The following is a 14,165-nucleotide window of genomic DNA, read 5'->3' as shown; positions in this document are numbered from 1 at the left end:
CATTTATGCAGAAGTTAGGACAATGGCGCAAGTTGCGAATTGCCTTGGCTCTATTATACTACAATTCATTGTTTCGATATAAAAAAATACGTCAGATAAATATCGCGTGTTGAATAAATTATACGACACAAAAGTTGTTGCGTGTTAACGGCGCGTAAGATTTTTTTCGAACCATTTATCCATGAGATATTTAATTTCCCTTTATATAATAATATTTCAAAAAATTTTATACAAAGGAAAATATTATTTAAAAGGAACTATTATTGATAAGTGGCTGAGAGAAACAATTGTAGCTGGGTATTCATATTTTAGCTTTATGTTCTTCAATTATGAAAATTTAACGTTAATATAATATAACGCGAAAAAAAACAGCTAACATTTTTATATGATTTATGAAGACATTTTTAACTCCACCCGGCCATGTCGCATTTACGAGCAAGTTAAACGGCAATTAACAGGATTAAAAGTTTGTCATTTGCGCCAAGGCGCCAAGGGCGCAGCTATCCAAAGTGTTCTATAATGCAGCCTCGAGTTGTGAAAAGACCATATTCCCGGCTCGCCATTAAGCCCTCGATCGTTCGAGTGCTAATTATTCGCGTCGGTCTAATTATGCCAATTAAAATCTCCTACGATCGGGACCTCCCCCGTCGGGAATTTCATCTTACCGAATTTCTTCATTCGCCTTTCTCTTCTTTTTCCTTTTTTGCTTCGCGTCTACACGTTTTCCGGCTATTCAAGTGCATGGATCAGAAATAGATTTTATAAATTTACGAATGTAATTACATTCCATTCACGTTATCGTACCGCAATATTTCGGCTCATTTTGCAATTAGCACTAATAATGTATGTTCAGTAAATTTAGATAGAATTAATATACTTTATGTTCGGGAAATTGGATAAAGCTGCATTAATTATGAGTAATTATACATATATCGTCTATAAATAAGAAATATAACATTTCCCCCGAGGAATTTCGTAACGAGAGGTACTGCATTATAAATTCGGTAATCAGTTTCCCAACTCATTAAACCACACGAAATGGAATCGTATATGATCGAATCGAAACCGAATATCGACACGCTTTATAAAGCACAACGATTTGCAATACAATTTTGTACAAATGTTGTTTATATAATTTGTTTATTTCAAGACATATATATATTTCAAAAGAATATATTCAAAACAAATGGAAATAATTTTTAAATTTAAATGAATGTTAGCTCTTCTCAGTAACTAACTAATTACAGTCATTAAATAAGACAAATAGTGACGTTTTATTATCACATTCCCAGCATTCTATAGCATGTTTTATTCTGAAATTTTAATCTTGTTCCAACATCCTGAAGCCTTTGGTTCGCTCGTTCTCGTGGGATGTTGTCGGCACGTGACGAAAATACGTGTGTCCGAGTGAAATAGATAGAGGCCTTTTCGCGTCATTGCCGACGATGAGATTTGGTCCAATTTCCCAACTTAATCTCAAAGAGAGAAAAGAGAGAGAGAGAGAGAGAGAGAGAGAGAGAGAGAGAGAGAGAGAGAGAGAGAGAGAGAGAGAGAGAGAGAGTAGCATAGAACGGATGTACCGTTTATAGCACCGGTACCACGAGGAAACGGTTGACTAGGGTTCGCTAAAGGATACAAGACTGTGCACGGTACGGATTCGGTGATGTAGCAGTCTGAGATGTAGCCGCAAGCTATGCATGGAATGCTCTCGTAGACCGGCGGTTTGGAGTGCGAAAAGGGGTGGTTTGATCTGGGACAGTATCATCTTAATTAATTTGCTCAATCCAAAATCACCCTCTACTCCTTAAGAGCTTTGATACGACAACGAGTCGATCGCGTCGTACAAGTTTGTAATTCCTGGTTTGTCATTTATTATCATAATATTTATATAAAGCTACGATAAATTTTTTTCATATAATATTCATATAAAGCTACGATTTACAGTATAAATTACGTAAATCGCAGTGTTTGTGAAAAATAATATAATAATATACACATAATTTTGGTAAATATGCATAATAACGGACCCAGCCCCAATCACCTTGACCTTGACATATGTTGTCAAGGTCATAGGCCTGAGTAACCTCCAACAAATTTTAGCCGTCGCTTGTTGTTTAATAAAAAGTTATTAACAAAAAAAAGTTTACTAAATAAAACCAATATTTGTGACACCATATACATTGAATATACTGTACTGTGAATGTACTGTGGGTTGGGGGTTCAGGGGGAGGGGCGGAGCCCCTCCCCCGCTCACGCGTTTACTTTACTACATATAATAATAATTTTGCTAAAAGAATTAATTTTTTTCAGTTTCTGTTGCTACACAATTTACAAATATATGTATAATATTGCATTCATTAATCACCTTGCATAGTGTTCTATGTATTGAAAGTACACAGGAATTACACACATATTATTTATTGCAATAGATATTTTATTCATGCCAATTATTATATTTATCAAGTATCAAAAATTTAATTATTTTAGGTTTCTACAAAAAACATTAATATTTCATTAACTATAAGTATTCTACTCGATATTCTCAATATCTAATTTTTATTATATGTTTAGAGATGTTTGTGCTAATTGAAACGGGGGGAGAGAATTATGAAATGGATGGGTATGTTGCGAGAAAAAGTGGGAATTTATTAAAAAAAAAAAAGAATATATAGTGTTATCATATATTTATATGCAAAATATGAAAACACTATTTATTATAGCTTTATTTGTTAAACCGCATATTGTAAATCATGAATAATAAATGGGGTGAAATGTTTTCTTATTCTAATTTCAAATAAAATAATAGAAATACGTGTTCGAAAAAGCCGGAGAAAATAAGAATATCTAATGATTACATATACAGTTTATTTTTGGTATAAGATGCCAATAAATTAGACAATTAAAGATGTCCGTTATAAAGTCTGTTCAAATTTTTTTGGTACGAAAAAGCAAATCGAGCACTTGTTCTAACGATCGCTTTGTACGAAAATGGTCAGATCGTAGCAGTGGTCAAAGTCGATGTCTAGTCAGCCGCAGTCTCTTTCAAGTGGGGCTGATAGCCAGATTTCCAATAGTCACTGACCAGACGTTCGCTCGGACATGTTATATTTTTCTCCGGAATTGCCTGACCCTGACAATAAGAATTAATCGACGTCTCAGCACTTTCTTCGAATGTTCCTTTTTCACGTTGGTAGAAGAGCGACGGGATAGTAGTAGAGCCTCTCACCGCAGATAATTTCTGTTCGTCCCGGGAACCGTCATAAAGTTTCCTTCGGAGCGTGCCATAACATACAGAAAGTCATAAACTATCGATCGTGAGATAGAGTTTTGATTGCTACTGGAGAATTCTGCACATCTGTTCGTAAGAAAGAGACGCATTTTAGCGCGTTAGTATAACTGGACGTTATCCAGATATCTCGGTAGGGGCCGAAGAAACTTAATTATTGTTCTGGAAGCTTATAACTTTCGGTTATCCGTATAAAAATAGCGTTACCGTCTCATTCCATTACCATCCAGTTTTACGAGTAAATATTTGGCGTAGCGCGTATAAGAAAATTGATTAAATTAGTCATTTCTTTACGTTAATTTAATTTCTCAATAATAATTATCTATGTTAAACGATAATTACAAATATGCATTAGTGCAATTGTAACTTATAATAATAACAAATAATTTATTATAAATAAATTATTCTCTTTAAAAAGATAATTTTTCTACTATTAAACTCTTGCTAGAGAAATATTAATTTCAAATTTGTTAAAGAATTTATAATAGCTGAAAGAAAGTTCATGATATATATACAATGCAGAACTTGTTGCATTTTACCTATTTAAGAACACGAATCTGAACTATGGTTTTCAAATATTTATATTTTTTATTGTTAGCTTTGTACATTTCTTAATTTGACTATCAGATTTTGAGAATAAATTTCCAATCGTTGTTGATCATTAAAAATATTTTAACAATCAATTTTAATTATATATATGAAAGTGTAAGTATTCTTAGTAAAATGTAAATTGCTGAGCAATCAATTCGGATTTTTGTGAGGAAACGGACAAACGACACGTCGACGTAATAAAAGGTGAAGGCGTGGAAATATGACGATTAATAACCTTTAACATTATCAGAAGATATAATCCCTCGCTATGAGTAAAAAGGGAGACGGAGATAAATGGATATTGGTATATGTCGCGGTTATTGTTGGTGATCGTTTTTATCTTAGAGAACCACACACGATGATACGGGCGGCACCTGTTTTGTTTCCTGACATAATAATTTCAGAATTCAGATGTCAATCGTATTCTTTTTCACTCTGATTAATTTCTAACTATGTGCCAGCATTTAATATAGTCCATGTTACGCTTTAAATGACTGATAAAGAATAAAATATATAATTTATTTTTTTTTAGTTATACTCCATGTCATAGAAAGAAAAAAAAATGACAATTTTAAATAGAATTGAATAAATTCAAATAATATTAAAGTATTAGATTTATATTAAAGTATTACATAATTATAGAGTACATTATAATATTAAACAGCATATACAGTGTTAAAAAGCATACTGTATAATTAGTACACCGTTTATTCATGATTATTTTATTATCAGTTATCATTGTTGTTATTGTGTGCTATTTATTATATATATACAAATTACATTACGTTTTGTATATGTATTTTTTTATGAATCAATAATCTAAATTAATGCATTTCTAAACTTAAGTTTTTATTATGTTGAAGAAACATTTTTAAAATAATTAAAAATATATCTGCTATTTATTTTTATAAATAGTTTATAAAAAGATCACAAAAACAAATTTTATATATCAGTAAAATTTATATTTTTAATATATCGATTTTGTTATATTGACTTTTATATATATTAATACGATACATGCGCATACACAATGAAAAAGCCAAAAAATATATAAATCAAAAAATACCAATCGAAAGTAAAAATAATTGAACAGGCATACAATAGTATGGAGTGGCGAAATAAGTTTTCCGAAATAAAAGCCTGCAGCCTGGGCTATTTGATGCACTCGATGTAGTATATGAATCGTTTTCCATAAATATGGCTTTTATTTTTCCATGTGAACTATATTTTGGTATAAAAATAATATTCGTTATTATAAATAAAATCCTGTAACTTGTTATTGTCTTTCTCTCTATACACGTATATAATACGTATAAAATTGCTCTGTAAGGTTACAGTAATACTTTCGAATTTATCAGTTATATAAACTACTACAAATAACAACTACTGCGAAAAACGTTTTGATTTTATGTCTTGTGATTATAAGTAACAAGACGGAAAAATGTTTAATCTTATAAGTTATTTTTACAACTAAAAATTTATTACTCACACAGAAAAATAAAGATTATACTATTATACAGAAAAAAATAGCAAAATATATATAAGAGACAATTCTGTTTCCATTATAATCCTATTGTATGAAAGCATTTTACTCGCGGATAAAAACTTGAGCAGGATTAATTTATATCATTTATTTTATTGATTATTAAAATTTTGATTTTGAATTGATTTAAAATTGTAAGAAAGGTGTCTTAATTATAAGATTCTTCTCTGGTTTGCTGTTTGATCATGAGTTAAGGTCGCGTGGCGAGAAATGAAAGAAGACACGAAAGTTTTAAGAGTATTATGCAAGCGTCGTGTCAAAACCGAGCTCGAAAGTATCATAGTTATTGAAAATGCTAGCGCTGAGGCGTTTGCGTGTGGGCATGCATAGGTGTGTATGTGTATGGAAGATGAGACCTATTGAGTTAACTATCCTCGTTCCCAAGATCAGGGAGCAGCACGTTAGGAAGTTATAAGTCTTTAAACTTTAATTTTAACTTGAACTCGACGGCGCTAAAGTTGGTTTAGTTTTACCTTACTTATGCTTTTGCGGTCAGGACCTGGAGTCTTAAGAAGCTTCAAGACTCCACGATAAACCCCGAACGCTTTACATTATAAAACGATAAACTGGAGGGACTTTTGATACGCATTTTGTTTTTTGTCACTTGCAAAAATTGTACGATAATCTGTAGATTTTGCGATTTTACGTAGTATATTTATCGTAATCGCATACAGAGTTTGATTTTATGACAAACAATTTTAACGCTGCATTTGAAGTGAGAATGGAAACAAACATTTATTTTTATACAACACCGTTGTTGCCATGCGTTCAAATAATATTCCTGTACAACTGTTTGTATATAATATTATCTATTTATGTTTAAATTTGCCATAATGATTAGAAAGCAAATAACAAAATATTTAGAAATATTTCAAATTGTAGTCAAAATTAAAGTATTTGCAAATTATATTTTGATAATAAAAAGTGACTTACTATTTTTCATAGCTTGACTTTTAATGCATATATATGTACATTATTATCTCCATATAATTGTTTGAAATATTTGAAAATATTAAATATATATTTGTATCTATAAAATTCCACTTTAAAGTTTATTACATTTTTCTGAAATTTCATTTTACAGAACTGATCTGGTTGAAAATAAATACATGCTATTTCGAGAATTTCAATTCAATTGTGCTCGTAATTACACTCGCATAAATGCATGATGTATGATATATTAGCTTTTATTTTGCATGATATATTTTTGCAAAGTAAGCATACTTCACATACTAAATACGCCATTTGAATATCTCGAATGTAAATTTTAGTGGCGGTGGCATAACGCGTGAGAAAAGTGGCTATTATAATTTACTGGAGATAAAAAAAAATGGGGTTTCATATGACAAGCGTATGCTGCGTATTCGCGAAAGAAACGGGAGGATGCCGCTTTCTTCCGTTTTGAACATTGTACAGGAAAGACGTGATCCAAAACGATCGTGCTCTTTTTATTTTCTCGTACGCAAGCATATATATCTGTTCCCTGCCATGGTATGAGGCCGATTGAATCCTGCATTTGTTTCGTGCAATTCGAAAATTCGCCTACCGCGAAATAAACGGAAGTTCCGGTGGCGTGCGCGTCGTTTCTTTTTTTTTTTGCGTTTCTTTTTTTCCGCAAAATCGAGTTTTCCAGTCATTCGCGCATCAGTCAACGTCGGTTGCCGTTTTTGCAAATCGTGGCGCCGCGATATCGAATAGGTAATTTCCGAAATCTCAGCTGCCCGTCGGATGATCTATTGCCGGCGCATCGACCATTCGATACGGCTAACGCATTAGACCGTTCTATGCATTCGACATCACTGAGATCAATAGACACTTCTGACACGTTACATCGCGATGTGTAACAAACGGAGGTGAATCAGGAGTGTACGTTACCATCCACGGTGAGCACTGTGTTGCGCGCATTATATCATATATAAGCATAATTGACATATCACGTCACGAGTGAGCCATTACGTCGATACAAATGTCACAATCGAAACTGTTCGCTTCATAAATGCTCAATAACAAGTATGACAAAAGATATTCCTGGCGAGATAACTGGGATATGCAAGTGATTTTGTAGTCGGTTTTGCAGATATTTATTTATTAATTTATTTTTCTTTGAAAATTTTCTACGTACAATCATTAATGTTGCTTTGGATATATATTTTATCGAAATTATACGAAGCTGAGAACTCTATATATTTTTATTTTGCCTAAATAAATTTCTCTGGTGCGCAACGATATATTTAAATGTATTGCATCTATCAATTTTAGGCTTGTTTATTTTATACAATCTAATAAACATCTTCTTTTTTGTTTGAAGAGCAATTTAACGAAAAGAGAGAGTTTCTCTACTTTATATTTACTTGTAATATCTCCTCAAATGCATCAGCTACATTTTTCAGTTGCCTAAAAGATTTAAAGACACTCATACAGTAAAAGATTATCACGAAATGTTCGCAAAGCTTGTTTCGTACTAATTTGCAGTGGAATATAAGTAGGATTAACGGACAATGGCAATCGCATTACATTTTTGTTCTTTTTTAAAAGAAATCCCCCATTTTCCCACGTGATTCGCACCTCAAACTCCGGGCGACTTAGCTTTTCCTCCGCCACTGCTGCCACCCTCCTTCTCGGGGGTGGACGTCGCGGCACGGAGGAGGGTGATTTTGGTTTACCCCTCGCTCGTAGCGACGCTAGCGCCGCGTCGGAGGCTCCAGTTCGACCTCAGCATCACTCGTGGTGGTTTCGCGCGCGCATCCGCCGCTAAGGTGAGATCACTTTTCGAGGGAAAAAATCGAGATTATGTTTTATTCTTGACGAAATTTATCAATTTCATCCCTGTGGTCGCGATAGATTGTTCGACCGGCGCGATTAAAAATCTCGTACGGTGATCGTCGTAGAACGTCGATCTGTCAAAGTTCTCGAAGAGAATTATGAAAGTGCGTCTTAATGAGAAGAAAAAGTTACACACGTGGAAATAAATCATGGGCGATCAATGGGCGAGTGAACGATCAATCGCGGACATGTCGATCGCTGAGAGATCCTGCGCTCTCAACAAATAATCTGCGTGTGTAAATAATCAGAAAATAAATTCTTCCTCGAACTCGCTTTGCATTCAGTCTATTAACTCGAAACAGGGGAACGTTATTTAGCGCTATTTGTCGAGCAATTTGTTTCGTTGAATTTGAGTGCTATCAGAAACGGAATGTATTCGCGGGAATGCGGGGATTTTCTGCGGAATCACAGGTGATCTGGTCCACGTATACCAGAGAGGGAACGCTTGGATTGTCGATAACTGCTAGTTCATACTGCATTTCTTCCAGTGAAAAGGAAGAAAAATTGCGCAATTTGCGGAGAAATTGTGAAGAATTTTACGTAAAATTTGTTTCACGTGGAGAACTGTTGTCTAAAACGTGCTCGAGATGCTCGAATGATTTAAAATAAATCCTGGGATTCTGCGGCAGTGAGATGATACTTGCAGTGAATGTGTCATAAAACGCGTTCAGTGAAATCCGGATTAAAGCGTTGCGAGTCTCTTGTTTGTGTATATAAAAAAAATAGTCACACGGAGTATGACGAGCGAAACATTGTAGTGTCATTGGTATTTAAAAAATTTCATCAAAACTCGAGTGAGAATATATATTTGACATATCTGAAGTAATCGAGTGGTATTCCGCGTTTTGAATGTGATAAAACTTATGTGATTTTGGGAACGAATACGTTTTGAATGGCTCACTGAAATCGAGAGGATCTTGAATATAAAATCGAATCTTGTATTGAAACTGTCACAAGCTATGTTTAATATAATATTCAACGAAAATATTTCTACGACAGTGCGTAAATATGTCAGCAGAAATTTACATTAAAGCTTCGGCTTCGGGCTCTCTTTAATAGCCCTGAGCTTAATACGAGCACAAACCTTTTGATTCTCAGCGGCACTTGAATGCGGAGATTCATCAGTAAATTTATTTGAAAAAAGTAGCTCACTGTCATAACTCTATATAAATTAACATTTTTGTTTTTTTTCATAGTCGCTTGTCGATCAAATTGTCGACAAAATTAAATTACAATTTTATGAAAGAAGCAAAACGCGTTGCAAATATATAAATTGTGCAGTTCCTCTCATAAGATTTCTATAATTAAAGGGAGAAAGAAGCGTCTAAATACATAATAAATTTTGTATAAGAAATGATAAAATTCGCGCAACAGTGGCAAACCTAACATCAGAGAAATCACGTACATAATCAGATGAAATTCGAACCATATTAATGTCAATATTTAAATGATCATTGAGTTAACTCCTGTTATAAGTTATAAACGCCTCAGAGTAACAATTCAATCTATTTCCAAAAAAATGAAACTTCTCAGACACCGCCACATTATTCCGCGTGTGAATTCTTGAGTATCTTTCGTCGCCAGAGCAGGCATAATTCGTGCCACGCAAAGTCATAGGAAAGTGCGGTGAAGCAAAAGGAATCGTTCGACGTCGCCGAGATGCTAATAATTCGCGAGAAGAAAAAAAAGAAAATAATTTTCCTCGAATGACGCGTAATATATCGTGAATGAACGCGTGTCTCGTGAATGACTGGGCATAAAATTCGTGGAAAGCCCCTTGTGACGTGTTGAAAACTTCATTTAAATCATTTTTAATTATTGCAAGTATTTTCTCGAAACCATTGAAGTGTTAAAAAGAAATTTCGAGAACAACACCGTTATTTGTCGCAAATGTATGATGATATCCTTGTAGAAAAACACACATGAACTGTAATAACACGTTTGCAGCAATAGTAATTCGTCGTGCTCTGCTCCTTTACGTGACCAGACGAGGCGTGCTCTTGAAAACGATTACGCGAAGTGCCGGCGGAAAGTACTTGTACGGATAAAGCTCCGACTGACCATTTGATCGGCCCTCCACTGTGCACAACCGTAATTTTCGAGTGGTTAAAGTGTTGTGTGAAACGCGAAAATATTAACAATAATAGTGTTGATGCTCTTATCTCGCTGGAATGCCGTTCAGAGACATGAAATTTCCCCATAAAGTGCATTCGTGATTCCTTGTTGTTTGAAATATTCCTTCGAACTTTTATCGCGTGTTTTATCAACGTAATTATCCGCTTCTTGAGAGATCGGAGATACGTCGAGATAAAATTACGGGGCGTGCTGTACTTAAATCAGCATTATACGAGTGCGAAACGTATATGATATATGAGAAACGTCACGGAGCAATTAGGCGAAGAATATCGCAAATTTAGCAAAATTGAAATAGAAATTGCATGTAATTAGTGTTGAAATACGATTCGAGAGAAAAAAACGAGTCATCTTAAAGACGGAATTGCGCGCTACGTATCTTAAAATAAAATGCGTGTATCGAATGAAAAAATATGATTGATAATAAACTTCACTTTTTTTCGCGGTCGATAGTCGTCGAGATAAAATCATAATATACGATATCCGCGACTAACTGTGACAATATTGACGTTGCTCTCTCTTTTCGTCATCGCAGATTACACGTCTTTCGGCGTTCGCGAAAAGCTGCGGCGGAAAAGTGTTGACGGTGCGTTCTATTAATTTCCCATCTCGGAGCACAAAGTTCTCCGCGAGTTGAGATCGAAATTGGATCAACGCGACAGCTGCGCGTCGTAATAGAAGGATCGTACGCGACATCGCGGAGGAAAATAAAATATGCATGAGGACAAAAGTGCCCGTCGCTATACGCTCGGAAGCGCAGCGAGATTCCTTTAATAAATCGCTATCGTCCTCGCGAAACGTCATATCATGTGTCCCCATGCGAAGAACTGTTAAACATTCTCGAGTGTATCTCGAGGGTTGTTGCGATTCGAGATCGTAACCGCCGTCTCGAGGATCGATTGCTCTCGTGAGATCTAAGAGTGTCGAGCGAAAGCTGTGCCGGAAGTGGTTGGATATTTCGTAGCGAGTGCTTCTCAAAAGAGTTTGTCTCCTTTTGGTTGCGTTCTCATTCACCGAATTCACTTGATTTTGTGCCATTGTCTTTCCACTCGGTGTTTTACGTGAAAGGCGATTTCCTAGACCGTGTGTACTTCAAAGAGAAGAGGAGACGGACTTGCTTGGGCGTAAGTTTCACATTTATATTAGTTTAATAGTGATTAGCTTTGTAAGAAGCCGTATAGAGAAAGGAAGCTGTCTTAAACTAAATAAAATACTAAATATTTCTAAGTAAAGCATAGTTAAAATTTAAGTTTTACTTTTTTTAAAATATACATTACATATATAAGATTCATATATAAGAACCTAACAATCTTAAAAAAAAAAAAAGAAAACAACTTGTTATAAAAATGTTGTATTAATTGGTATACAATATGTGCAATACTTATTTTATAGATAATTCTCGCGATTCTTCTAATTTTAAACTGAAATTTAAGAAGAAACTTGTAATATTAAATCACGAACTAAACTAACTATGCCGAAGTTGTAATGAGCATACATGTACATGATATTAACATAAAATTAGGTACGTAAGTATCCTCGAGTACGTACACTAATAAAGAGAGAGTTTTGGGATCATATTATATTACCTCTTTAAGGGAATATTATACTTTTCCGAATAATTACGATTTCTGCGAAGATTGCATAGATACTTAAATATTAATAAATTACAAAACACATATATTATCAATCAATATTTTAATATTTTAAGAATTAGTGGGAGTGGTATTTTCAGAGATAAAAGAGATCTCGAAATATTATTTTTTTTAAATAGTTTGTAATAAATTTAATATTTTTTTTTATTTATTACGAGATTTTTTTAGAGATAATATATATATATATATATATATATATATATATATATATATATTGCTCATTTGCACGAACAAAATATTTTATGAATATTTTCTGTATTTGCATTATTTGAAATACTTAAATACGTATTTATAAAGATTATAATAAAGTTGTCGATTTCTTTTATAATTGAGATTTATCTCGTTTTCAAATGATTTATTGGACCTGCATTGTTAGAACGCGATAATTAAAAGAGCTGTCGTAGTTTTCTGGGCGAGCAGTTAGTTCTCATTTATAAATGAGGTTATAATGAATCGCGGGCGCAAACTCAATTTCTTCGAAGTCCCTAATGGATTTGTCACAAAAGAATGTTGGCTCCGAGAATGGGAAGAGTTTGGGGATCTCTTAATCTGCCTTTACTGCTCTCTCATTACCTAGAACTCCTGGAGTGAAGGCTCATTGAAATAAACGTGAGGGCTAAATTAAACGGATGAAAATCCTATATTGCCTATTTACGTCGTAAATTTTTTTAGAGAGAGCCTTTACTTGGTCCAGTTACGTATATACGAATATATCAAATTACCGCAAATACGGTGAATAGCAGAATGTTCTATTAATTTATTACGGTAAATGATAATATTTAAGCAAAGAAAAATAATTATTATTATATTAAAAGTTGTACAGCTTTTTTATTCTTTTTTCATTATTCATTTAAATCTTATAATAAAATCATTATTTTGAGAAGAAACTTTGAGAATCTATATTGATTTATCCATAATGTCTGTTTTTACGCTATATATACATGACCTACTAAATTTGTTCATCCAAAATCTCTGCTATTTTAAATCATAGAAAAAAATTGAAGATATAGGGTTTTACGGTTTTAAGTTGTGTGATGACAATAGTTTTGTTGTAGATAGAGACATGAAAGAAATGTACAGTTCAACTTTACTTTTTTAAATGGAATGACAATTTTTTGTAGAATTCTATAGAGCGGCAAATTCTAGAGAAAAAAGTCTATTATTATTTAAAATAACAAATATATTTTACATCGGTAAAGTTATTGAGTTTGTATAAACAATGATTTGATGGTTATAAAAATGTTTAAATAAAATTTCGAAAGTTGAATAAGTTTTCGCACGTTTGAAAAATAAAACACTATAGTAGAGTTCAATTAAATCTAAAAGTTTATTAATCTGTAATTAATAATTAAAATATTTCCTATTGCAAACTTTATATGACTAAGACATTTCTATAGAAATATGTTATACATCGGCATAAAAAACATAGATCTAAATTGTTAATTCATAATCATTATCAATTATGCGAGGATATTAGTAGTATCGATTTTACTAAGCATACTTTCTATTCTCCCTTCATATGCAAGAATATCGATGCGATATTTTTTGCAGTTTTCGTGGTCGGGCAAATTGCGATGAAATTTCCAACTCTTCGCGGTTGGCGTATATGTGTATTGCCGCTGCGGGCAATCGCGGTCATAGAAAAAAGAACACGTTCCATTTTTCATAATAATAGCGCTAAAAATAATCTCCGCTGCATTAAATTACAGTAACTTTAATGCATCACCGCCAGCTTCGCGATAGGGCACACCTTGTTTTTTAAAAAATCAGTTTTTTCAATGGCCGAAATATATTTACTTATATGTAATTTATTATTATTTGACAATATATTCATAATTATTCTAGCCGCATCTTTATCTATATAGCTTTATCTTTAGCTATTGCTTGATAATATATTAATATCGCTTTATCATGGAGTATTTTGTACGTGTTCGTTCCTTTTTGATTTACATATAGATTAATTGCATTTTTATTTCGTAAAAATATTCCGTGATGCATATACAGTTTCCACGTAAGAAAAATATTACAAAGCATAAATTGTGAGAAACTTTCTTGTGTAGTTTTAAATGATACAAGTTGAAAGTATTGAAGGTTCGATTTTGCGAGATAGCGGAAAAGATTTGACTGAACGGAAGGT

General features: G+C 33.2%; 1 protein-coding gene across 5 annotated transcripts in view; it reads left to right on the top strand.

Annotated features, from left to right (window-relative positions):
* The window catches only part of LOC145939328 (protein amalgam), a 296,331-nt gene that overhangs the window by 94,396 nt on the left and 187,770 nt on the right, over nucleotides 1–14,165 (top strand). The window contains exon 1 of one of the 5 annotated variants that reach the window (XM_083043564.1): nucleotides 8,140–11,500. The exons of the other annotated variants lie outside the window; for them this stretch is intronic. The gene's annotated coding sequence lies outside the window, so the exon portion shown is untranslated. Of the gene's footprint in view, nucleotides 1–8,139; nucleotides 11,501–14,165 lie in introns of those variants that run through there. 5 annotated transcript variants of the gene reach the window in all.

Source organism: Prenolepis imparis, unplaced genomic scaffold, assembly GCF_030444845.1.
Source record: "Prenolepis imparis isolate NDT839.2.m4 unplaced genomic scaffold, iyPreImpa1.0 SCAF_8, whole genome shotgun sequence".
NCBI classification, from domain to species: Eukaryota; Metazoa; Arthropoda; class Insecta; order Hymenoptera; family Formicidae; genus Prenolepis; species Prenolepis imparis.
The sequence above is the reverse complement of the archived record's forward strand: the minus strand, read 5'-3'. Positions and strand labels throughout refer to the sequence as shown.